The 27,545-nt window shown below is 44.7% G+C and overlaps 1 long non-coding RNA gene and 1 other non-coding gene across 2 annotated transcripts in view; both read left to right on the forward strand.

Moving 5' to 3' along the window:
* LOC141099850 (uncharacterized) overlaps positions 1-25,059 on the forward strand; it is a 39,645-nt gene extending 14,586 nt beyond the window's left edge. The window contains exons 2-5 of the long non-coding RNA XR_012234549.1: positions 12,534-12,578; positions 13,754-13,795; positions 14,105-14,159; positions 23,780-25,059. This is a non-coding gene — a long non-coding RNA (uncharacterized lncRNA). The remainder of the gene's footprint in view (positions 1-12,533; positions 12,579-13,753; positions 13,796-14,104; positions 14,160-23,779) is intronic.
* On the forward strand, positions 13,957-14,027 carry LOC141100235 (small nucleolar RNA SNORD49). The gene has a single exon (XR_012234657.1). It is a non-coding gene; the product is annotated as a small nucleolar RNA SNORD49 (small nucleolar RNA).
* Positions 25,060-27,545: the final 2,486 nt, after the last annotated feature.

The following is a 27,545-nucleotide window of genomic DNA, read 5'->3' on the forward strand; positions in this document are numbered from 1 at the left end:
TGCTATACGCCAGCCCTGTGGTACAGACCCTGTTATTATGCAAGATTAAAAATAATGGTCTATCTATGACTGTACTTTAGCATATTGGCTTTTTCCTCATCCACTATTTCACCCAGACTATTTTTAAGAGGGCCAACACTATCATTTTTAGTTTCTTACTATTTATGTAGTTAATGAATATTTTGGGATTATTTTTACTTTCTCTGGCAAGGAGTTTCTCTGTCTCAATCTTTGCTGTCTTGATTTTCTTTTTACAGACTTTATTTAACCCCTTCCTGACATCTGGCGTACTATCCCGTCCACGGTATCCGGGCCTGTATGACCATGGACGGGATAATACGTCGGGCCCTTTAATGCGATACCGCTGCTCACATTAAAATTCCGACGCCATCTCACCTTACAGAAGATGGCGTCGGCATCCCGGGCTGCGGTCCCGGTATCCAGAGCGCTGTGATTGGCTGTTCAATTCTGAACAGCTAATCGCAGCGTTTCTCATTGGCTGAAACAATCAGCTTGGCTGAAATAATGTCCTAGGCTGGGATCGAGTACCGATGTACTCAATCCTAGAGCCGGTGCCTGTCAACGCCAGTCACCAGCAAAAAGCACCCGGATTGGCGCTATCGCCGATCTAATCGATCGCGCCAATCACAGTGCACAGCGGCGCTATATTGCCGCTGTGCCCTGCCAGTACCGGCCCGGATCGGTGCTATATTGGCACCGATCCTAGGCTGGAGCCTGATGCAGGGCCTGCAGGAGCTGGCTGGCGCGATCGATTAGATCGGCGATCGCGCCAACCACAGGGCACAGCTGCGGTCACCATGTGACCGCTCTGTGCCCTGCTGGTGACCTGGGCATGACCTGCCTAGTAATCGGAGCTGTGAGCTCCGATTCTAGGCAGTTGCCATGGTCACCAGGCAGATCAGGGATTGGTGGATCGATGTAATCATTCGATCCCACCAATGACGGGTCACAGCAGCGATGTGACCTGCCTCTGACCTGTCTGCAGGGATCCTCACTCTAGCTGAGGATTCCTGCAGAGAGGTCGGACGCAGCAAGAGCTCCTGTGCTGGGTATTGTGGTGCCACAGCTTGTAGCATCACAATCCCTGCAGAAAAGACCGCCAACCGTAAGTGTTCCTGATCCCCTGCCCAATCTATCTTCATCGTCCCTCCACCCTAATCCCCCTTCCCACTATTTTTACCCCCCCCAACCCACTTTTGCGCCACCTCCATGCGCAGCCGCCGAGCGTTGATCGGTGATGTCGTTCACCGATCAACACTCGTGCTCGCGTTTTTTTTTTCCTTAGCCCCCTTTGCGCCACCTCCGTACACACATCTCGCAGCTGCAAAACTTGGATAAGTGACACACGTCACTTATCCAAGCTTGTGCCTGCCGTTTTTCTTTTTTTTTCACCCCCCCCCCTTTGTGCCACCCTGTGCGCACATCCTGCAGCCTGGTTTTGATAAGTGACACTTATCAGCTAGGGCCTGCTGTTTTAGACTTTTTTCCACAGCTTTTTCTTTACAGAAAGTTTACACCAATCACTCCTCCCCCTCACGTACACATACAGTTTTCAATAAAGTGTACACCCAAGCACCATATTTACACAAAAATGTCATCAAATTCATCCCAACAGCGCTATTCAATGGAGGAGGCATATGCTATACTTGCCTCCGACACTGATAGCGATTTGGATGAGGATCCGACTTTTCTTTATTTTTCGGATTCTTCATCCTCTTCTTCTTCCTCTTCCCCCTCCTTATCTTTCTCCTCGGGTCCTGCGGAACCGCCACGCAGACGCTCCAGGACAGAAGGTGAGGCAGTGCCCACCATGCCCGCAGCTGACCCAGTGCTCCCCGTATGGACCTCGCCCCCCCGAAAATTACGAGCCACTGATTCCTGATTTTGTGGCAGAATCAGGAATCAAGTTTGACACCACCGGCCTCACAGAAATTGTCTTTTTCTCTGAGGATTTTGTTAACCTCATGGTGGAGCAAACTAATTTGTACGCTCGTCAATTTTTGGAGCAAAACCCCGCGTTCAACATTTTCAAACTGGTCTCCTGTAGACACAGTTGAAATGATGCAGTTTTGGGGCCTGGTCCTCCATATGGGGATACTGAAGAAGTCGGAAATTCGGCATTTATTGGAGTGTTGATACTTTATACAACACTCCAGTGTTCCTAATGGTCATGGCCTGGACGCGTTTTGAGGCCATCCACAAGTTTCTGCATTATACTGATAATGCACAGTGTCCCGCACGAGATGACCTCAACTTTGACCATCTTTTCAAAGTTCGTCCGGTCATCGAACACTTCAACAAAAAGTTTGCTGAAGTGTACGTGCCCCAAAGGGACATCTGCGTGGATGAGTCCTTGGTTCACTTCAAGGGAAGGCTGCGATTCCGTCAATACCTGCCCAGTAAGAGGGCCAGGTACGGAATCAAACTCTATAAGCTGTGTGAGAGTACGTCAGGGTACACTAGGGTGACCGCAAAAAATCGATGTCGGAATTTTGTTCGTCTGGACCCCACAAAACGATTCCCCTTTCCAGATATTAGCCAAAATTTGAGCTCGATCAAACGACGTTAACCCGTGCCGCTCGTCGCTCAAAGTTTGAAAAAATCCAAATAGAGGTATTTTAAGATTTAGGTATTTTGCATAGTCTGTTAGACTATAAAGAATGTGACAACAACATTGCAGAAATAGCCCTGACCAAATTTTCGAACCATTTGTGGTATTTGAATGCAGAGTTGGTGGGATTATCGTTTTTTGATCCCACCATTACAGACAATGAAAAGTTGTTAATGGCTAATAAATTGCTCAGTAGCACAGATGAACCATCAGAGCACGCTAGGGTTGTAAATCCAAAAGTTAGGAAAGAAAAATTAAAAGAGGTAGGAAGTAACCGACTTTAACGACCTTCTGACAAAAGATGAAGAACAAAAGCAATATGTCCTGCAAGTTGTAAGCAAATGCCGAGCATTATATTCTGACGTTTCAAAAACTACTTTAACAAAAGCTCTAGAATAGATTAGATAACTATGTAAAATTATCAACTCATGTAGGTTAGCGTGCTCTGATGGTTTATCTGTGCTACTGAGCAATTTATTAGCCATTAACAACTTTTCATTGTAATGGTGGGATCAAAAAACGATAATCCCACCAACTCTGCATTCAAATACCACAAATGGTTCGAAAATTTGGTCAGGGCTATTTCTGCAATGTTATTGTCACATTCTTTATAGTCTAACAGACTATGCAAAATACCTAAATCTTAAAATACCTCTATTTGGATTTTTTCAAACTTTGAGCGACGAGCGGCACGGGTTAACGTCGTTTGATCGAGCTCAAATTTTGGCTCTCTCAATATCTGGAAAGGGGAATCGTTTTGTGGGGTCCAGACGAACAAGATTCTGACACTTCCCCCCCCCCCCCCCCCCCCATATGAGATCCGGTCACCCTAGGGTACACCCACAAGATTAGAGTTTACGACGGGAAGGACACCCGGATTGAACCCCCTGAGTGTCCTCCTTTCCTGGGAGTGAGTGGGAAAATTGTGTGGGATTTGGTGCACCCACTGCTAGATAAAGGTTATCACCTCTACACTGATAACTTTTATACCAGCAACTCACTCTACAAATCCCTCTCTGAGCGACATACCGCAGCCTGCGGTACTGTCCGCAAACATCAGAGAGGCCTCCCGAAGACGCTACTTGGGCAGATGCTCCGAAAAGGTGAGAGCAGAGCCCAATGTAGCGACCACCTGCTGGTGGTCAAGGACAAGAGAGATGGCCATCTCTTGACCACCATACACGGTGATGGCAGTACCCTCTGCACTGTACGGGGTACCTCTACACAGGTCCGCAAACCGACATGTGTAGTGGGGTACAACAAAAACATGGGGGGCGTTGATCTCTCCGATCAACTCCTCCAACCGTACAATGCATTGAGGAAGGCCAAGATGTGGTATAAAAGCTGGCCGTGCACATCGTCCAAATGGCAATGCTCAACGCATTCCTGCTGTCACAATGTGCATGCCCCAGCGATACGTCGTACCTTGAGTTCCAGGAGGTAGTGGTTGAGGCCCTGATGTTTGGCGCTCAGGAAGGAGAGGGCCCCAGTACTTATGGAACTGAAGGTGCTTGTATTGTCCCAGGTCAGCATTTTCCGGGGATGGTCCAGCCAACCCCAAGAAAAGGTAAGCCGCAAGAAATGTTTTGAGTGTGTTACAAAAAAGGAATACGCAGGGACACCACTTATCAATGCGACACCTGCCCCGAAAAACCTGGCCTGTGTATGAAGGATTGCTTCAAATTGTACCACACCTCCATGCACTACTAATTTACATTAGATTAGTTGGGGGCACATCTAGATTTGTTCTTTGGGGGGTCTAGTATCCAAAATGATGTCACATGTGGGTTTTTTTCCTGTTTAGGCACATCAGGGGCTCTGCAAATGGAACATGATGCCAGCAGACCATCAAAGTCTGCATTCCAAAACAACACTACTTCCCTTTCGAGCCCTGACGTGTGCCCAAACAGTAGTTTTCTCCCACATGTGGGGTATCGGGGTACTCAAGAAAAATTGGACAACAACTTTTGGGGTCCAATTTCTCCTGTTACTCTTGGGGAAAATTAAAAATTGGGGACTAAATGATCATTTATGTGGGAACAAAACAGGATTTTATATTTTCACGCCCGGGCATTATAATCTTTAGTGAAACACTTGGGGGTTCAAAGTGCTCACCACACATCTATATAAGTTCCTTAGGGGGTCTAGTTTCCAAAATGGGGTCACTTATGGGGGGTTTCTACTGTTTAGTAACATCAAGGGCTCTGCAAATGGAACATGACGCCCGCAGACCATTCCATCAAAGTCTGCTTTCCAAAACGTAATTACTTCCCTTTCGAGCCCTGACGTGTGCCCAAACAGTAGTTTTCTCCCACATGTGGGGTATCGGGGTACTCAGGACAAATTCGACAACAACTTTTGGGGTCCAATTTCTCCTGTTACCCTTGGGAAAACAAAATATTGGGGACTAAATGATCATGTTTGTGGAAAAAATGATTTTTTATTTTCACGCCCAAAGTGGTCACCACACATCTAGATAAGTTCCTTAGGGGGTTTAGTTTCCAAAATGGGGTCACTTGTGGGGGGGGTTTCCACTGTTTAGGCACATCAGACGCTCGTCAAACGCGACATGGCGTCCGATCTCAATTCCAGCCAATTTTAGGTTGAAAAAGGTCAAACAGGGCTCCTTCCCTTCTGAGCCCTGCCATGTGCCAAAACAGTGGTTCCCCCCCCCCCACATATTGGGTATCAGCGTACTCGGGACAAATTGGACAACAACTTCTGGGGTCCAATTTCTTCTGTTCCCCTTGGGAAAATAAAAAAAAATTGTTGCTAAAATATTCTTTTTGTGACTAAAGTCAAATGTTCATTTTTTCCTTCCACGTTGCTTCTGCTCCTGTGAAGCACCTGAAGGGTTAATCTTCTTGAATCTAGTTTTGAGTAGCTTCAGGGGTGCAGTTTTTAGAATGGTGTCACTTTTGGGTATTTTCTGCCATATAGACCCCTCAAAGTGACTTCAAATGTGATGTGCTCCCTAAAAAAAAAAAAAGGTTTTGTAAGTCTTGTTGTAAAAATTAGAAATCGCTGGTCAACTTTTAACCCTTATAACTTCCTAACAAAAAAATGTTGCTTCCCAAATTGTGCTGATGTAAAGTAGACATGTGGGAAATGTTATTTAGTAACTATTTTGTCACATATTTCTCTGTTTTAAGGGCATAAAAATTCAAAGTTTGAAAATTGCAAAATTTTCAAAATTTTCGCCATATTTCTGTTTTTTCATAAATAAACGCAAGTTATAGCGAAAATATTTTACCACTAAAGTGAAGTACAATATGTCACGAGAAAACAATCTCCGAATCGCCTAGATCCGTTGAAGCGTTCCAGAGTTATAACCTCATAAAGGGACAGTGGCCAGAATTGTAAAAATTGGCTCGGTCATGATCGTGCAAACCACCCTTGGGGGTGAAGGGGTTAATCTTCTGTATTTAGTTAATGCTTCATCACTACCTACTTGCTTTAATTCTCTAAATGCTTTATTTTCATCTCTTATTGCGCCCCTTACAGCTCTATTTAACCATAGTGGTTTCCTCCTATTTCTAGCATGTTTTTTCCCATATGGTATATATTGTGCACAGCTCCTATTCAGGATGCTAATATACGTCTCCCATTTGCTTTGTGTATTTTTATGTCTCAGGATATCGTTCCATTTAATTGCACCAAGATCATCTCTCATCCATTGGAAATTTGCTTTCCTGAAGTTTAGTGTCCTTGTAACCCCTCTACTATCTTATTAAAGGACACAGGAACATTTTACTTGCATCTAATTGTGGAAGTCATTATTCCAAGATCTATTTATTAAAGTGAACTTTCATTTATGGGGAAAAACCCTTTAAGTTTTTAATAGAGTGAGCATCAAAAACTGTAAATAATTTTTTTTTTTTTTTTTTTTTTTTTTTTTAATTTGTATTTCAGTAGAACCAACAAATTGGCTTTTTTTTCCCCCTTTGATAAAATGTATTACTTCTGTATTCTAACAATTTGCACATGTCCCCCTGATTGTTCAGTTTTGCTTGATTTCAACTTTTATTTGCGTTGTTTATACAGCACCATGATATTTCACAGCTTTACAGATATCATCACTGTCCTTATTGGGGCTCAGTCTGAATTCCCTATCAGTATGTCTTTGGAGTGTGGGAAGAACCCAGAATACCCAGAGACAACCCATGCAAACAGGGAGACAACATACTAAACTCCTTGTAGATGTTAAATGTAGTGGGATTTGAACCCAGGTGAGAGTCATTGTAACTTACAACACAAGTGACGTGAATTACAACAGAAATCTGTCGGTTACTGGAATAAGTTTGTTTAATTTATGCCGCTCTTATCATGTAAATTGCTGTGCACAATCATGCCTTTCCCTGCAAAGCTGCACTTCTCAAAATGATAATGCTGGCTAACACTTGTGTTCTTACCTGAAAAGTCGAATCCTATCAAAACTGAACCATCACGGTTATATGAATTTTTTATTTTTTTTTTTTTTTTTTATTTTCCAAAACATAAAAATGCACCAAGTTGCACACCTTTATCCTGCTAACACAGAGCCTGATAAAAGGTCATCGAGGGCCGTAAATGGCCCTGGGGCCTAAGGTTCCCCATTCTTGTGCTAACACTTCTTTAAGACAGGCATGCAAAATACTAGTCTTCAGGAATCAGGGCTGTGTAACTTTGCCCAGAAATAAAGAAACTCCATACAGCAACTGCATTCTAGGTGTCTCACTACAGTTATGACTTGATAGGAGTTGCTGCATGGTGGTTCGTAATTTCTGTTCACAGCCCCTATGCACATAAGGCTATAAAGTCGGCAGGTGCAGCCAACCATCCCATGTGTATGGCGGCCTCTCAATAATTTTTGTTTGGGGAGGGAAGCATCCTGCAATTTGGAATTCCAATTTTTGAACCTCTTGTTCTATCTGAAGATAAGCTGCCACCAGAGGAGCCTGGTGTTTGCATTCTAAAAGCACAAAAATGTTTGACGAAGTTCTCCTGTGTATGTGGCAGTCAGGAGAGATAGCTGTTAGCCATCAGCCCAAACAACTGTAGGGCTATCTAATGTGTTTTAGGGCCTTAAAGGGATTTAGTCAGCACAGAATGACTGTCTCTACTTGTGAACACTCGGTTCGTCATGGGGCAGCCAAAACATTTAAAGGGACTGACTGTTCAAACTAAGTCCCGCCACTCGGTACTTCATGGCGTGGCCAGTCATTTAAATACACCTTCACAACTTCTGTTTTTTCCCTCAGTCTCCACCCCCTATTATTTGACAGCTCAAGTATCAAAGAGCCAGAGAAGGGAGGAGATGAGTTAAATGTTTGGCTCCGCCATAAATCACCAAGCCGCCTGTACTTGGTTTGAACACTCATTCTTTGCTGACAGTCCCTTTAAATACACCTTCCCATCTATCTCTGCTCTTCTGTCTGTATGAAGCCAGAGCTGTCAATAAAAGGGAGGAGGAGATTGAGGGAAACAAGCACGTGGGAAGGTGTATTTAACTGAGTGGCCCTGCCATTATGCACCTACCAGCGGGACTTGGTTTGAACAGTCATTCTGTGTTAACAAAGCCCCTTTAAATTACACATGTAAAACTATGGCCCATAGGGTGAGTATTTTTGGTCCCTGACGTCAGGTGGGGCAGTTGATCTGTATGAGGAGTCATTATACTACACCATGTTCCAAATTATTATGCAAATTGTTTTTAAGTGTCATAGCGCTTTTGTTTGTTTTGGTTTTTTTTTTAATGAACCCCATTGATGGTATTGTCTCAGGGTTCTTTGGATCACTTAAATCAATCTCAGATACCTGTGATAATTAGTTTGCCATGTGAGCCCAATAAATGGAAAACTGAATATTCCACACTATTGAGTTTTCAAGTAACATGGGAAAGAAAAAGGATCTCTCTGCTGCCGAAAAGCATCAAATAGTGCAATGCCTTGGTCAAGTGATGAAAACATTAGATATTTCCTGAAAACTTAGCATGATCAATGTACTGTTAAGAGATTTGTGGCTGAGTCTGGGCACAGACGTGTTCGTGCTGATAAGGGCAGAATGAGGAAGGTTTCTGCCAGGCAAGTTCATTGGATTAAGAGAGCATCTGCTAAAAAGCCTTTACAAACCAGCAAACAGATATTTGAAGCTGCTGGTGCCTCTGGAGTCCCTCGAACCTCAAGGTGTAGGATCCTTCAAAGGCTTGCTGTGGTTCATAATCCTACTATTCGGCCACCCGTAAACAGTGTTCACAAGCAGAAATGGTTGCAGTGGGCCCAGACATACATGAAGACTAATTTTCAAACAGTCTTGTTTACTGATGAGTGTCAAGCAACCCTGGATGGTCCAGATGGATGGAGTAGTGGATGCTTGGTGGATGACCACCATGTCCCAACAAGGCTGCAACGTCAGCAAGGAGGTGGAGGAGTCATGTTTTGGGCTGGAATCATGGAGAAACAGCTGGTACAGCCCTTTAAGGTTCCTGAAGGTTTTAAAATGACCTCTGCAAAGTATATAGAGTTTCTGACTGACAACTTTCTTCCATGGTATAAAAAGCAAAAATGTGCCTTCAGGAGCAAAAAAATCTTCATGCATGACAATGCACCATCTCATGCTGCAAAGAATACCTCTGAGCCATTGGATGCTATGGGCATAAAAGGGGATAAACTCATGGAGTGGCCACCATCTTCCCCTGACCTCAACCCTATAGAGAACCTTTGGCGTATCATGAAGCAAAAGATCTGTGAGGGTGGGAGGCAGTTCACATCAAAACAGCAGTCTGGGAGGCTATTCTGACTTCATGCAAAGAAATACAAGCAGAAACGCTCCAAAAACTCACAAGTTCAATGGATGCAAGAATTGTGAAGGTGATAACCTAAATGGGTTCCTATGTTAACATGTAACTTGGCCTGTTGGGATGTTTTGGAGTTAAATAGCTTTTTTGTTCCGTGAATGTGACCTCCTAATGCTGCAAATTCCACAAATGAGCATTTTCAGTTCTTTAAAACATATCAAATGTTTAGTAGAAATTCTACTGTGCTTAATAATTTGGAACAGTGCATTTTGAGTTTTTATTCACTTAGCAGTATAATCTCCAATCATTGGGAGGTTTCGTCAATAAAATTCAATGTATACTCTTAACGGGTGACTTTTATTAGACTGACTGTCATTTGCACTGACCATTTAGGAAAATCAGAGAAAAATATCATTTGCATAATAATTTGGAACATGGTGTATATGGAAGACGTTAGTTTTTCAGAGTTTAGGTGGATTGCAACCTCACCATATCTTTATTGTTGAGACTTTGGGTTTGTTTTGTTATTTCTAGTCCGTCTCTGGTCACAGACGGTGAATTGTATTTTTGTAATAAAGATTGTGTTTTTATCTCGCCATTATACTGTATGGAGCACTATGTGCGGGCCATTATACTGTATGGAAGGCAATTCAGGGCTCATTATACTGTATGGATGACTGTGGGGCCATTATATTGTATGGAACACTAAGTCGGGGGCCATTTTACTGTATGGAAGACTGGGGGGCCATTACTGTAGAGATATATATATCGAGGTTGGCCAATGACTTTATTCAAGCTATTTTTTTTTTTTCCCTTTGTGTGTTTAGTTTGACATTCCTGCTTTAAAGGGACTCTTGTAAGCACAGAATGACTGATAAAGCAAACCACAGGCGCTCTGTTTCATGGCTGGTCCATACATTTAAATACACCTTCCCACCTGCTTGTTTTCCATTTATCTTCGCCCTTCTCTGGCTCTATGAAGCCAGAGCTGCCAATCAAAGAAGGGGGGGTGGGTTTGGAGATGGAGAGACAGCAAGCGGGTCGGCAGGTGTATTTAAATGACTTGTCCCCACCATGAAGCACTGAGTGGTGGGACTTGGTTTGAACAGTCAGTCTCTGCTGATAGTCCTTTTAAAGGGGTTATGCAGTGAAAATGATAGGGTAAGTTACCTGTGAGCATTTGACCTCTGGGACCTGCAATGATCAACAAATTGGGGAATTTTTATTCCCATTAAGAAATGGAACATCTGGTTGGATGCCCAACCACTGCTGCATTCGTTCTCAATGGGGCTGATGGAAAAAGCAGACCCCTTGGCGATGCCATAGGGCAAGAGGGGAGCTCAGATCTTTGTATTATGTATATCGGGGGTTGGCAATTACTTTTACCAAGGGGCCACATGAGAGACTGACTGTTGTAGAGGACCAAACCAATAGGCTGCAATTAATTCTGCTCAATATTACTATTAACATTATTATTTTGCTAAATCTGTCAGTAGTTTTTGCTATGCAATTGGAAAACAGAATGAGGTTGGGGATAAAACACAGATTTCAGCAATGCCTCTCATCGAATCCTGTTGTACACTTGCAATGACTGATTTAGCGCCAGGAAGTTATAATTGCTGGACTGAGCCCAAGAATGACTTTGCCCCCTCCTGTGATAAGCAGCTCACTGTCTCCAGACAATGTATACAGAGTCTGGTGTGTGCAGGGGCAGCTTTCTCAGCTCTGCTGCATTGCTAAATCTAAAAGCTGATTGTGTCAGTACAGCTGCAACCAGTAAACTAAGTGATACATCATTGGACTCGGGGTCTCTTTCTCTAGATCAGGCTGCTTTCAGATGAGGTAGCAAAAAACCTGCTGACAGATTCTAGAGTTGATCAAATTTGTTTGGGTTCCCTCTTATTCGGCAAGCTATAGCGCTTGTCAAATAACAGGCTCTCCATGCATGTGCTGTGACTGTGACACGGCCGCGACACATGCAGCTGCAGCGCTGATCGGCCGGCGCAAATCCAGGAAGCCGGGTTCCCTCTGCAGCTTATTCGGTAAGCGCTATAGCTTGCCGAATAAGAGGGAACCTGAACAAATTCGCTCAACTCTAACAGATTCCCTTTAATTGTATAACTTAATACTGAGCAGAATTCATTTTGGTGACTCTGCTACATGCTGCTTAGGTCTGATTGAAGCTTGTATTCGTACCTCTAGTCCTACAAAGGAAAATTCCACACTTTGACAAAAGTATATAAATAAAATATACTATATACTAGATTATTAAAAACATATTTCATGATATCAGAAAATATATTTTCACAAATTTTAGGGAAATTTAAAGCACATAAAGTGGGTTCTTAGGAACAAGGGGCATAATAATCGTAATAAATGAGATAGTTGATAGCGCACACCAGTAACTGAAATGCTATACATCAAGTAAAGGTTAAATCCAAATAAGTTAAAGTGCATATGCATTTGAGTCAAAAAAATTAGTAAAATACATGTTCCATAGTATATAATAAATACCCAATTATACTAAAAAAAAAAAAAAACCTACTTCCCGACGTCCATTTTGCACACCACTTCCTCAGGAGGGATGAGGACTCTATCCTGATCGATGCCTACTCCATTCCATTTTTTTTCTTTTTAGGACTCCCACCTACAAGATATTTGTTAGCCTGTGATATTGTGGCCCCATGTGGTGCCATAGAAGGTGGTAAATGACTTTAGAGGGTACCAATAATCTCATGATTGCTGCCGCTTTTCCTCCTGGTAACCCGTTGTTCCCAAGATCGGTGGTCTAGTGATTGCTTGGTCTGGTTTTAATGGTATACGTAATTGGAGAGTGGTCACATACCGTTCCTCTTCTACATCCTATTACCTATATGACATGTTCCAGCCATATGTGTGTCTAATGTATCCTGACTCCCGTTAGTTGTGTGTTTTTTTTTTTTGTTTTTTTTTTTTTTTGGGGGGGGGGTGAATGCACTGGTTTACCTGTCATGTATAAAGGCGATGATGTCTTGTTATCCCTGTCTGAAATAATGAAGGACCCTGTACTTACTGAGGCTTTTCTTGGTATTATTAACCATTTCCCGCCTGAGGGCGTGTAGACTAATTCTCCTGAATCTCTTGCAGGTGTCCATTGTAGGATAAGGCTGTCATGACTTAATGTTGCCAAAGGTAAGGTCACAGCTTATATTTCTTGCACATGTCTGCTGCCAGTGTCCTGCAATGATGAGATTAAAGGGAACCTGTCACCCCCAGGGCACTTTTAAGTAAAAGAGCCACCTTCAGCAGCACTTAGGCTGTGTGCACACGCTGCGGAAAAGGTGCGGATTCATCCGCGCAGATTTTGTACAATTCGCAGGTGAAACCGCAGGTCAAAAGACCTGCGGTTTTACCTGCGGATTGCTCTGCGGTTTTGCCCTGCGGTTTTTCATCTCCTCAATGGAGGAGATGGCAAACCGCAGGAGAATCCGCAGAAAGAATTGACATGTCAATTCTTTCTGCGGATTGAAAACCGCAGATAATCCGCGCGGAAAATTCCGCACCGTCTGCACTGCGGTTTTTGATTCCCATAGGGAATCATTGTACTGTACACCGCAGCAGAAACTGCTGCGGGTCCGCAGCGGCCAAAACCGCTGCGGAACCGCAGCAAAATCCGCAGCGTGTGCACACAGCCTAAGGCTGCACTCTGTGAAGGTGGCTCTTTTGTTTCTCACCCCTAGTAATGCCGAAATAATGACTTTTATAAATGGGTCCCCATACCTGTATTGCGTCCCAGATGTATGTTGTGTCCCTCCTGTATCAGGCGCCTCCCATCCGTCCATCATGCCCCTGTGCGCCGCCTCCTCCTGTGTTGTATGCTGGCACGTGCTCTGTGACAACAGTTCTCGGGCATGCGCAGCTGCCCGAAAACTGTCACAGCGCCGGCATACAACACAGGAGAAGGCGGCGGCGCACAGGAGCATGATGGACGGATGGGAGGCGGCTCCCAGACGCAAGACGGGCATGATGGATGGCTGGGAGGCGCCTGATACAGGGGGACACAACATACCTCTTGGATGCAATACAGGTTTGGGGACCTATTTATAAAAGTCGATACTTCGGCGTTACTAGGGGTCAGAAACATAAGAGCCACCGTCACAGAGTGCAGCCTTAGTACTGCTGAAGGTGGCTCTTTTACTTAAAAACCCCCTGGGGGGCAGTTACAGGTTCCCTATAACTTATAAATAGCTGGAATTACCGACAGGCTGTAGGTGGTGACACAGGTCACTCTGAGCATGTAATGTATGTGGTGATTAATGCTATGGATGTGATGTATAATGTGCTAATTGTGCTCTTGTATCTTTCAGGCATGAGTGCATTGGTTTGGGGAAAAAGTGCAGAAGTGGAAGGTAACTTTCAGTTTCATTGTCTACAATGATCACCATACTGCTTGGCCTCTAGACCTTGATCCGATGGCTGTATTATGGATTTGCTTTATGGCAGCTTATATATTTTTGGTACCTGCTTGATTTAATAATGACATGACCCTCTTAGTTCCTCTTGGTTGGTGGCACATGATGAGACCAGGAAATAGGCAGTGCCGTCAGATGCGATAACTGATGAAGAACATTCCTGCTGATTGTCCCCATCTCCTTACTTCTAGAGGCTTGTGGTAGTATGTTATGAGATCTTACATTTTATACTGTTTTCCTTCCTAGTTTCCCCCACCTTTTCGGTATTCCCCAGATATAACAAGATGTACATGGAGGTCAGGTAAGCACGACTGAGTCTATATGTAGTTCGGAGAGCCTGTGATATTACGTTATCCCTGTCTGACATGTTATACATGAAGAGATTCTATAATTGAGGCCTCTCATCATACTTTTAAAGTTATCATAAGATATAAGTACACTTTTGACTGGTTCTCTTTAGCAGTTCTACTCTGAATGTCCTGCATAATTAAAGGGAACCTGTCACCAGAAATAATGCTAATAACCTGCAGATACACGATTAATCTGCAGGTTAACAGTGTTATTATGCTGTCCGGTGTCTGCACTCAGCCAAATGCAGGGCGGAGAAAATGAACTTCATTCTTCCCGCCAGCATTCCGTTTCAGTCATGGAGGCACCGCTGGTTCAGTCACTACTCTGAGAATAGAGAGCAGCCGCTCTAACTGCCACCGACTCTGACACTGGCTTTACCTTGAGGCCATCTGTCAGTCAGGGTTTGGGGTGAGGTAACAGTGGCCACTCTATAGTTTCAGAGCGGTGACTGAACCTGCACCGCCCCCATGACTGAACCCAAATGCTGGCAAGGAGAATAAAGTTCATTTTCTCCGCCCTGTATTTGGCTGCGTGCAGACAACGGACAGCATAATAATGCTATTAACCTGAAGATTAATCCCATATCTTTAGGTTAAGTGTTATTTCTGGTGACAGGTTCCCTTTAAAGTAATTGTTAGCACAGTCCAGCTTCTAAGACCCCATTAAATTGCTGCTTTTACAACAGAAGCTGCAGTTGCCAGCATGAATAGTGACCCTGAGTCCAAGAGATGCTTGTTATTGGTTCTAGACCATAGTTTAGACTCCTGCATGGTGACCGGCCTTTTGCCATGGGACTAATTAGAAAGTTTCTATTATAAGGTAACTCATTACCTTCTAAGGGTATGTGTGCATGGTCAATGTTTGCAGTAGAATTTTTTTTTTTTTTTTTTGGCTGCAAAAAACAGTGTTGAAAGTAAAACTTTTTTTTTTTTACTATTCATCTAAACGGGTAAAAGCACTGAAATAAATCAAATCTTGTAGACTTGAGAAAAACGCTTTAAAGGTTCAAATCTGCAAGGGGAAATATGAGCAGCATGAGACTTGGAGTATGTGCACACGTTGCGGATTCTGCTGCGGATCCTTAGCGGATTTGGCCCTGCGGATCCGCAGCAGATTCTCCTGCGGTGTACAGTACCATTATATCCTATGTAAAACAAAAAACTCTGTGCACATGCTGCGGTACAATCCAGTTCATTTCCGTAGCATGTCAATTCTTTGTTCGGATTCCGCAGCGTTTTATACCTGCTCCATTATAGGAATCCGCAGGTGAAATCCGCACAAAATCTGCACTAAATCCGCAGGTAAAACGCAGGTCATTTTACCTGCGGATTTAGGAAAATCCGCGCGGAACAATCCGCAGGGTAATCTGCAACGTGTGCACATACCCTCAAAGGGGTACTCCCAGATCCTATGTAGTAGGTGTAATACACGGGTATTACATACGTGGTAAGGCCTGTTTCACACTTCCGTTTGTGACCATCAGTCAAGATCCGCCGATTTAGAAAAAAAAACGGATCCGCCATTTTTCTTGGCGGATCCGTTTTTTTCCTCATAGACGTGCACTACCGGCGGATCTTGACGGATGGTTCGTTTGATCAGTTTTTGTACGGATCCGGATTTTGGCGTCCGCTCAGCGGCCCGGACTGAGCATGTAACTTTTTTTTTTTTTTTGTGTCCGGATCCGCTATTTGCCGATTTAACCCGCGTTTCTGTCTGGCTGCTGGACAACATTTTCTTTCTCCCTCTCACTCTCCCTCTCCCCCTCCCCCTCCCTCTCCAATAGGGAGGGAACATAAGGGTGCTGTCATGTCTCATGAAAAAACACATTACCAGGTATGTAATACCCGTGTTTTTCCATCATACATGACGGCACCATGAGAGAGTTACCGAGGTTTGTATTCTCAGGGAGGGATCACTGCTTGTAACACTCTTCTCCCGAATGTGAGTTCAGAGGTAGCAGATAGGCCTAACCTATAATGTTTAAAAAAGGTAGACAGCGAGGACCAAGTGGCCGCCTTACAGATTTGGTCGATGGAGGCGTCTGCTCTCTCCGCCCAGGACGTCGCCATGGCCCTCATGGAGTGGGCTTTTAGACCTCTGGAACAGCCCTGCCTGCACTACTATACGCTAGCATAATGGCCTCTCACCCATCTAGCTATAGTTTGTTTAGAGGCTTTAAGGCCCTTCCTTGCCCCCTGGTATGAGACAACTAAGGCCCTCTGTTTTCTCCAAGGTCTCATTACCTCTAAATATTGCAGAATACATCGTCTAACGTCTAGGCAATGAAGCCTCTCCTCCTTCTGGTTATTAGTCTTACCATCCATTTGTCCTAACCCTATCTCCTGAGCCCTATGAAATTTTGATACCACTTTGGGAAGGTATGCTGGATCTGATTTTAACACAACTCTATTGTCCATGACCTGAGTGTAGGGAGGGTCTGCTGTAAGTGCGTGTAAGTCCCCAACCCTACGGGCCAATGTGAGTGCCACTAATAAGGCTGTTTTTAGTGTTAGAACTTTATCTGATGTTGTGTTTAGTGGTTCAAATGGACTGTCAGAGATGATAGGACTAAATTTAGATCCCAAGGAGGAGGAGTAGGGGACGGGACAGAGTCTGCTCTAGTACAGGCCCGGATAAACCTGGCCACCCACCAATTGTTTTTCAGGTCGCAGTTGAATAAGGCTGCCAGAGCTGAAACGTGTACTTTGAGGGTACTGACAGCTAATCCCAACTCTAAACCTTTCTGCAGAAATTCTAGTACTGCCACTATCTGGACTTCTCCCTCCCGTATTGGGATTTTTTTCCATATCCTTCCATAAATTTTTGTAGTCACTGGTTTTCTGCTACTGAGTAAGGTGGATATTAACCCTGCTGAGAAACCCTTTTTCCCTAACAGTGACCTTTCAAATTCCAGGCTGTCAAATGCAGCCCGGACTTCTGAGGGTGATTGAAGGGACCCTGTGTTAGAAGGTCGTGGTCCTCTGGGAGCACCCATAGGTCTGTCACTGACATCATTCTCAGCCAGTAGAACCATGGTCTTTTCTGCGAAAAGGGAGCTATCATAATTACTCTGGCTCGGTCCTCCCTGATCTTCCTCAGAACTGCTGGAATGAGGCATATTGGAGGGAAGGTGTACTGGAGATCTGATGTCCATTCTATCCTGAAGGCGTCCACTGCCCATGGCCTGTCTGCTGGACTTAGGGAACAGAATTTCTGAACCTTCCTGTTGGCTTTTGAGGTGAAGAGATCTATGCTGGGCTTCCCCCACATGTGCTCCATCTGTTGAAAAATGGACTCTCTTAGGCACCATTCTCCTTGCCTCAAGTGGTTCCTGCTCAGAAAGTCTGCCTTCAGGTTGTCCACGTCTCGGATATGCACGGCCGATAATGAGAGGAACTGGTGTTCCGCCAGAGTCATGATCCTTTTTGCTATTTGCATCAAGGACTGAGAATGGGTGCCCCCTTGGTGGTTTATATATGCGACCGCTGTTTAGTTGTCTGATAGGACTCTCACATGGTGTCCTCTTAGGTGTGTCGACAATCCTTTTAGTGCCCTTTCGATCGCTAGCAGTTCCCAATCGTTTGAGGATAGATTTCTTTCCTCCTGGGCCCATGGATCCTGGAGCCATAGTGTGTCTAGGTGGGCTCCCCACCCCCAAGGACTGCCGTCCGTTGTGACTACTCTGGAGGCTGTGTATGTCCAGGGCACTCCTCTCGGAAGGGACTCTATCTGTAACCACCACCTGAGTGACTGGAGTACAGGGTCCGGGAGGGTGAGCTTCTGCTCTGACGGTAGCTGAAGCCTCAGGTCGTTTTGTAGCACACACCACTGAAGTTCTCTTGTGTGGAACTGGGCCCATTTCACTGCCGGTATGCAGGAGGATAGGGACCCCAACACTAACATGGCCCTTCTCAGTCATTTGTTTTTTTTTGTTTTTTTTAATGTTGTCACGATTAAATTTTTGATTTTTTTCTTCTTTCTCCTCTGAGAGGCGACACTCTTGTCTTACGGAGTCCATTGTTAACCCCAAGAAATTCTGGATCACTGCTGGTTCCAGTTTGGATTTTTTTGAAGTTTAACTGCCATCCCAGCATCTGTAGGGTCTCCATCACTATTTTGACTTGTTCTTGACAGTGAGAGAGAGATCTTCCCACTATCAAGAAGTCGTCCAGATATGGTATCACCAGAGTATCTTTTTCCCTGAGATGTGCCGTGACCTCTGCAATTAATTTTTTGAACACTCGGGGGTGCTATTGCTACCCCAAAGGGCAGAGCCCTGTACTGAAAGTGATGCCATTGAGACCTCATCTGGACCGCCACCCTGAGGTATTTGCGATTTTGTTGTCTGATTGGGACGTGGTAATAAGCATCTTTGAGGTCCAGGACTGCCATATTGCACCCAGGAAAGAGGAGCTTCACTGCCGATCTTATTGTTTCCATTTTGAATGATGGGACTATCAGATATTTGTTGAGGCCTTTCAGATTTATAGTTGTCCTACAGGAATTGTCTGGTTTTTTTTTTTATAAGAAATAGGGGGAGTAAAAACCTTCCGTTCGTTCTTTCCTCGTCCGGAACCTCTTCCAAGACATGTTTGTCTAGGAGTGAGATTACTTCCCCCTCCAGACTTTCATGTCTTTCTTGAGAGGACTGTACTGGAGTCTGCATATATCTTCGTGGCGGCCAGTGGTGGAACCTTAACTCCAGACCTGACCCCACAATTTGTCGAATCCAGGTGCTGGATGAGATCCCCTCCCATGCTGGAAGGAAGTGAGAGAGCCTTCCCCCAATCTGAGAAGGACTGTCACTGGGAGGGTTTTTTGGTGTCTTTGGAGGGCTTGCCAATGTAGAAACCTCTCCCTCCTCTGGATAGCTTGTCAGTTATTTCTGTCTCGATCCCTGTACTGCTGTCTTCTGAATTTTCGGCTTTTCTGAAAGGAGCGCCGAAAGGCCTGAAATTGCTGTTTTGGGAAATTTTTCTTTTTGTCGCCGGCTTTCTCCAACACCAGTCCAAACAGGAAATTTCCCTCACACGGCAGAGAGCAGAGCTTAATCTTCGCCTGTGTATCCCCCGGACAGCATTTGAGCCATACTGCACGGTGTCCCACATTACACTGTTCCAAATTATTATGCAAAAAATATTTCCTCATATTTTCTCTAAATTACTTATATGAATTGCAGTCATTGTTATTTTCCAGTCATCTAATATTCTAGTATAATTGCAATGTTTTTGAACAAACTGCCTATGAAAACAGTATATTTTTAAAAATAAGAAGCACTCAAAATGCATGCTCCAAATTATTATGCACAGCAGAGTTTTCAACCTTTTTATTTTGAACAAAAAAATGGTCAATTGTGACGTTATAAGCATTATCAGCTAATTACAAAATGAATTCAAGCAGTTTTCAAGTTAAAACTTTATTCTAGGTGATGTTACATTTGCACATAGGACCCCTTGTTGGAAAGAAGCTTCTGAACTCTCTCGTCCATTGAATTTGTCAGTTTTTGGATGCTTTGTGCTTCAATTGTTTTGCATGTGGACAGAATTCCCTCCCAGAGCTGTTGCTTAGATGTGAACTGCCTCCCGCCATCATAGACACTCCTTTTGATGATGCTCCAGAGGTTCTCAATGGGGTTGAGGTCAGGGGAAGATGGTGGCCACACCATAAGTTTGTCCTCCCATAGCAGCCAGAGATGCAGATGTGTTATTTGCAGCATGAGACGGTGCATTATCATGCATGAAAATGATCTTGCTGCGGAAAGCACGGTTCTTCCTCTTGAACCATGGCAGGAAGTGCTGTTTTAGAAACTCCACATAGATTATGGAGTTCATCTTTACCCCTTCAGGGATCCTAAAGGGGCCGCCAATCTCTCTCCCCATGATTCCAGCCCAAAACATTACTCCACCTCCTCCTTGTTGGCGCCTTAGCCGTGTTTTCATGGGGTGTCCATCAACCAGCCATCCTCCACTCCATCCATCTGGACCATCGAGCGTAGCACGGCACTCATCGGTGAACAAAACAGTTTGGAAGTCAGTCTTCATGTATCGTTTGGCCCACTGGAGCCGTTTCTGCTTGTGTGCAGTGGATAGAGGTGGTCGACAGGATGGCTTACGCACAGCTGCAAACCTCTGAAGGACCCTGCATCTTGTTGTTCGGGGGAAGTTGGAGGCACCAGCAGCTTCAAAAACTTGTCTGCTGATATGACAAGGCATTTTTGCAGCTGCTCTTTTAACCTGACGCAATTGCCTATTGGAAAGAGTCCTCAATTTTTCCTTATCAGCACGCACACGTGTGTGCTGGGAATCAGCTACATACTTCTTGATTGTGCGATGATCACGATGAAGTGTCTTGGCAATGTTGATTGTAGTCATGCCTTGACCTAAATACTCCACAATTTGTTGCTTCTCAGCAGCCGACACATCCTTTCTCTTTCCCATTTTGGCAAAAAATGTAGGCTGCTTAATAATGTGGAACAGCCTTCTTAAGTAGTCTTGCCTTTATTTGGACACACCTGCCAAACTAATTTGCACAGGTATCTGCAATTGCTTTCAGTGATATAAAGAGCCCTGACACACATCACCATCAATGAGTTTAAATGACAAAAAAATTCTAACCTTATCACTCCTAAACTCTTTTTGCATAATAATTTGGAACACAGTGTAGTTAATGCCGCTGATTTTGCTGCTAGCCTGGCTGAATCTACTGAAGCCTCAGCTAAAGACTGCTGCTGCTCTGATGGCCGGTATTGCCTCTAAGATAGACTCCCTGTGGACTCCTTGTTCTAACTGATCCTCCAGGTTATCAACCCACAATTTTAGGGATCTAACCACACAAGTGGCCGCAATGGCGGGTCTTATTGCCTCAGCCGAGGCCTCCCAGGCTGTTTTAAGACAATTATCTGTCTTTCTGTCCAGAGGTTCTTTTAGGGAACCTAAATCCTCAAAGGGTAGGGAGGATTTTCTGGCGACTTTTGAGATCACTACGTCAATCTTCGGAGCTCTATCCCAGGAAGAGGATGCCTCTTCATCAAAGGGGTATCTCCTTTTCAGGGAATTGATTATCTAGGACTTCTTCTCGGGTTTTTCCCATTCCCTTTTTATGAGTCCTTCCACCTGTTCGTTAATAGGGAAGGCTCTACCTTTCTTTTGCAAACCGCTAAACATGAGTTCCTGAGCCGTCTTTTTTGCTCGCTCATCTACCAGCCCCATGGCTTATCTGTAGCTTCCACTGGGAATGCGTCTTCCTCATCAGAACTGCTATTTGAATAGCGGGATTTATCAGAGTCTTCCTCTGACCCTGAGGAGTCCTCCTGCGAGACCACTGAGGGGCTGGACTTATCTCTTGTTTTGCTATCCATATCTGCTGATTTGTAAAGCCCTCACTGATTTACAGACTTCTGACTGAATCAAGGATCTCAGATTATCAGAAAAAGAGGATGTCTCTTCTGCTACTGTTTTTATTAATACAGTCCTGGCACAATCTTTTATTCCAAGATGCTTCTAAGGGACTACTGCATAAGGAACATTCCTTATTCTTAGATTTTGATCTACTCTTCTTAGGGACCTCCTATACTCCACCCCGCCAATGTATGTAAAAAGAGGGGAGAGAGGAGACGAGAGAGAGAGAACAGACATTAGCATGCTGGACTTTCTCGACGCTCACTCACCACTCGGACACTTCAGATCCGGTACCCATTCTGTGGAGGCTGACTGGTCTCACTGTCTCCCAAAGAGATTAAGGACCCCTCCTTATTGCGTTGATGATCCGCCCGAGCAGCTCCCACTGCTACTGCGGCGCATCTGGCTCTTCTCTTCTGAGCACGACCGCTTTTCCTGCACCTCCTGGTGCGGCTGTAAGTGCTCTGGTGAAGGGCTTTCCATTTTGCAAGCTGCTTAGCTGCTGCTGACGAGAGCAGTCACATACAACCCAGTAATGGCCAGGTGACTCCTACCAGCACTTCCAACTGCTTCTAAATAGCAGCATTGCCCCATATTTATTTATTTATTATTTATTTATTTATTTTTTTTTTTTAACACCCGGATGCACCTGCCGGCCGCTTGCGCTTCCTGGATATACCCCCACGCATGCGCACTACAGCTGCCCTCTGTGCGCACCCGGCAACCACATGCGGTGCGCGCTCTCCTCCGGTGCCTGCGCCCCCTTCGGGTGTATGTGTATCACACACACATACCCGGCTGATGAATGCACGTGCGCACCTGGTGACCACTTCTGAGTGTGTGCTCTGTATTATCTCCCCCCGGAGCGCGCCTGACCTCTGTTGTTCGTTCCGCTGTCATCCTGGCCCTGCTCTGCGCTGGCCGGGTGTATCTAGCTGTTGTGCGCCCCTTCACTTCCGGTGTGAGCCCGGCACATCGGCCTGTTCCTGGCGTTCCGGCGCCATGACACCCCGCACCGCTGCCCCCTCCATACCTGCCTGCTGGATCTGGACATGGCCTGGAGGGAGCAATTACACCACTGGCCACCACTGAGTTCTGCAGGTATTTTCCTTCCTTCAGGCGCTTTTTTTTTTTTTTTTTTTTTTTTTTTTTTTTTGTGGCCTGGCGTCCTGAACTCAACAGGGATGGTACACACACGTGGCCTCCGAGGAGTATTAATTCTGTCCGGGCACCGATGTGCCTCACGGGCTGCATGGTCACTGTGTGTCAACAGGGAGGGGCGGGCACAAAATGTGGCCTCCGAGGACTTTCATGGGGCATGTCTGCATCAGGGAGGGTACACGAACCGTGGTCTCCGAGGCATCAAACTTCACCCGGGCATCTGCCTCACGGGCTGTGGCCATGCATTCGCTCAGGGGGGCATAGGAATATATGGCCCCCGAGATGACTACCGGTAGCTGGTGACGGGTGTAGCAGACCGGTGCCTGCCAGTAATCACCCGACCAAGGCCCAGGCATCCTCTTCTTTCGTCAAGAGGTTTTCATCTTGAGGGTTCCCCATCGAGGACAGGAAACCAACTGATGCGGACAGAGGAGCTGCCCCTTTTATCTTGAAAGTTTCCTGTCCTTGTTGGGCGGATCCCCTCTCGTAGTGCCGTCATGTATGATGGAAAAACAATACTACATTTCTAATTGAAGCCATTTGCTATTGTTTTTCTGATGCGCTATGTCTCTTTCCTCATATGCAGGCATTGCAGGATCTTAGCTATCCATGTTTATGACCACTAGCAATTAGCTCACTGTCACCATATCAGTGGTCGTAACCATGGATACCTAAGGTCCTGCAATGCCTGCACATGAAGGAAGAGACATGGAGAATCAGATAAACTATGCTACATTTCTAATTGGAGGTATTTGCTAGTATTAATTTTTCACCTACAGCAAATATTGGGATAGGAGCTTGGAGATGGGAGTACGCCTTGAAGAATTCTCATTCACTTTGGTACCATAAACCTGCATTTTCTCACAGCAGAAACATGCAGAAAACACAATCTGACTTTTTTGTACTATGACATATTTTACTTTTCTGCAGATTTATTTTGGAACCGTTTAAGTTTTCAATCTTTGAAAAGTCGTTTTATGTTTTATTGACAAACTCCTTTCTTCCTTCCTAGATGAGAACTTTCTAGCAGTCGTTATTGTTGCAGGTGTGACATTATCATTTGGAAGCTGTTGCTGTGAACCCAGAACATGCGGTCAAAGGAACTCTCAATGGAAGTGAAACAGACCATTATTAGTCTGAAAAAAAAGAAATCCATCAGACAGATAGCAGAAATGTTAGATGTTGCCAAATCAACAGTTTCGTACATTCTACAAAAAAAAGAGCGCACTGGTGAGCTTGGGAACTCAAAAAGGCCTGGACGTCCACGGAAGACAACAGGGTTGGATGATCTCAGAATCCTTTCCATGGTGAAGGAAAACCCCTTAACAACTTCCACCCAAGTGAAGAAAACTCTCCAGGAAGTCGGTGTTTCAGTATCTAAGTCTACCATAAAGAGAAGACTTCATGAGGGCAAATACAGAGTGGTCACCGCAAGCAATAGAAAGGCCAGAGAAGACTTTGCCAAAAAAATATCTAAAGGAACCATCACAGTTCTGAAAGAGCAACCTCTGGACACGGAAGAGCAACCTCTGGACACGAAAGAGAATCCTCTGGACACGGAAGAGCATCTTCTGGAATTATGAAATGAAGATTATCATGTTCCAGATTGATGGTAGATGAAAGTGTGGAGAAGGCTTGGAACAGCTCATGATTCAAAGCACACCACATCCTCTGTAAAACATGGTGGAGGCAGTGAGATGGCATGGGCATGCATGGCTTCCAATGGCACTCGGTCACTAGTGTTTATTGGTGATATGACTGAAGACAAATCCAGTGGGATGAATTTTGAAGTATATAGGGCTGTACTTTTCAGTTTCAACTAAATGTAGCTAAGTTGATTGGACGACACTTAATATTACAGATGGACAATGAACCAAAACTTACTGCAAAAGCAATCTAGGCGTTATTTAAAGCAAAGAAGTGAAATATTCTGCAATGGCAGTCAATCATCAGATCGTAACCCCATAGAGCAGCAGTTCAGATGCTTAAGGCAAAAAGACCCACAAATAAGCAACAACTGAAGTCAGCTGCAGTAAAGTCCTGGCAAAGTACCACAAAGAAGGAAACTCAGCGTTTGGTGATGCCCATGCCTTCCAGGCTTCAGGAAGTAACTGCCTTCAAAGGATTCTCTGTAATGTAATAAGAATGAACTTTTTATTTACGGTAAAGTTAATTTGTCCAATTACTTTTGAGCCTCTGAAATGAGGAGGCTTTGTAGAAAAATGGTTGCATTCCTAAACAGGATAATTTTTTTCAACCTCTTTAAATTAAACCTGAAGGTCTACACTTCAATTGTATCTCAGTTTCATTTTAAATTCAAAACGGCGGCCTGACGAGGCCAAATCCTGAAGATTGGGCACTGTCCAAATAATTCTGGACCTAACTGTACATTAAATGTGGTATTTTGCTTAGATCAGTGTTGTGAAAAACCTCAGCACACATGTGACAGCCGAAAGAATATTTGGAGAATCAGGTCAATTCTTTTTGCAATATCAACAAAAAGTAGAAAAATTTCCAATCACTAAATTTGCATGTTGCACTGATGAGTTGTGTATTAGACAGTGTGGCTATAGCATGGCTTAATGCTCACATTTTCAACATTTAAATTGCAGCACCAAGAAAACAAATTGTCTAGTAATGGAAAAAATGGATCAGTTGACATGTTACCTTCACTTAATGCCCTGTCACACTAAGCGATATCGCTAGCAATATCACTATAACGTCACTGGTTTTTGTGACGTTATAGCGATATTGCTAGCGATATCGCTATGTCTGATACTTACCTCCGACCGGTTCCCCCGCTGGTTAACACTGATTGCGCGAGAACGTCCTGGACCGTTTCTCGTCGTCAGCTTCCTGCTGTGGAGATGAGCAACACGCGGGCGGGAGGACGTCAGGATCGCCTCGTCTGACAGGTAAGTAGCGACCCCCGACCCCTGCTATGTCGCTGGTGAGATCTGCCTGTGTGGCAGCTCGCTGGTGCATCGCTAAGTGTGACAGTACCTTTAGCCTGCCCAGAGACAATAAATGTCCAGGAGTCCACTGTTAACCTGCACTGATGTTCTAAAATGTGCAGTGTAGACAAGATTGTGACAGCATCTTCCCTCCCCCACAGCTTCATGTACAGCCACATTTCCCACAGAAGAAAACCTGGCTGATTGTTTACTTTTTTAGATCTGTGTGCACAGCACTGAACCAGTGCTTGTGTGCGTACATAGGTCCAGATCCAGTGCTTGTGTGCGTACATGGGTCCAGATCCAGTGCTTGTGTGCGTACATGGGTCCAGATCCAGTGCTTGTGTGCGTACATGGGTCCAGATCCAGTGCTTGTGTGCGTACATGGGTCCAGATCCAGTGCTTGTGTGCGTACATGGGTCCAGATCCTGTGCTTGTGTGCGTACATGGGTCCAGATCCTGTGCTTGTGTGCGTACATGGGTCCAGATCCTGTGCTTGTGTGCGTACATGGGTCCAGATCCTGTGCTTGTGTGCGTACATGGGTCCAGATCCTGTGCTTGTGTGCGTACATGGGTCCAGATCCTGTGCTTGTGTGCGTACATGGGTCCAGATCCTGTGCTTGTGTGCGTACATGGGTCCAGATCCTGTGCTTGTGTGCGTACATGGGTCCAGATCCTGTGCTTGTGTGCGTACATGGGTCCAGATCCAGTGCTTGTGTGCGTACATGGGTCCAGATCCAGCGCTTGTGTGCGTACATGGGTCCAGATCCAGCGCTTGTGTGCGTACATGGGTCCAGATCCAGCGCTTGTGTGCGTACATGGGTCCAGATCCAGCGCTTGTGTGCGTACATGGGTCCAGATCCAGCGCTTGTGTGCGTACATGGGTCCAGATCCAGCGCTTGTGTGCGTACATGGGTCCAGATCCAGCGCTTGTGTGCGTACATGGGTCCAGATCCAGCGCTTGTGTGCGTACATGGGTCCAGATCCAGCGCTTGTGTGCGTACATAGGTCCAGATCCAGCGCTTGTGTGCGTACATAGGTCCAGAACAGTGAATGTGATCACTGTGTGTTGTGAGGAACCAGGAGCAGCTGGGAACTAGAAAGCCCCAAGCCAGTGAAAAAAAAATGTCCAATATACAAATTGTATACCTTTCAATCAAAATTTTTGGAAAAGTTTTTAGCAATCCTTTGTGGACAGGCAAAAATAGACTAGTATTTACAATTTTCATTACATTTTCCACTGTCAATAAAAAAAACTATAAAGATAGCAAAAATAAAACCCCATGTGTCAACGAAAAAGCAAACGTCATTTGAATATCAAGCTGAGAAAATTAAAGCTGTCAAAAGCGCATTTATACTAAAACCTAGAAAAGGGGTAAATGGCCAATCATTAACTGGTTATTGCTATATACTGTAAATGATGTAGAGGAAAAAAATCTTGATTTGGTTACAAGTTCCGGGTGCTGAAATAACGCACTTGCATGCCTCAGTGTACTAATGGCTGAGGAATGCACTACCACACAGAATGAACAATGGCACGGAAATCCAGATCAGCTTTTGGCAGCCAGTGACGTCCCAGATGTGCTCCATAGACACTGCAGGTAATTGATAACATGCCAAGGTGTAAATGCTAGTATTTCTCATGTGGCGCTCCTACTGTATACTGAATCATTCAAAATCGTTTCCATCTTTGACCTTTTGCATGTCATTAAAGTGTCTCTCCTTCCTGCGACTCCCATGATTCCACAAATTTTCTTTCTTGGTGTAATTTCAATGGCAAGGAGTGAAGTAAATTTGCGACTGATAAAGGCTGGGGCTTCACGT

Source organism: Dendrobates tinctorius, unplaced genomic scaffold (genome assembly GCF_039654945.1).
Source record: "Dendrobates tinctorius isolate UK_male_01 unplaced genomic scaffold, ASM3965494v1 ptg000103l, whole genome shotgun sequence".
Classification (NCBI taxonomy): domain Eukaryota; kingdom Metazoa; phylum Chordata; class Amphibia; order Anura; family Dendrobatidae; genus Dendrobates; species Dendrobates tinctorius.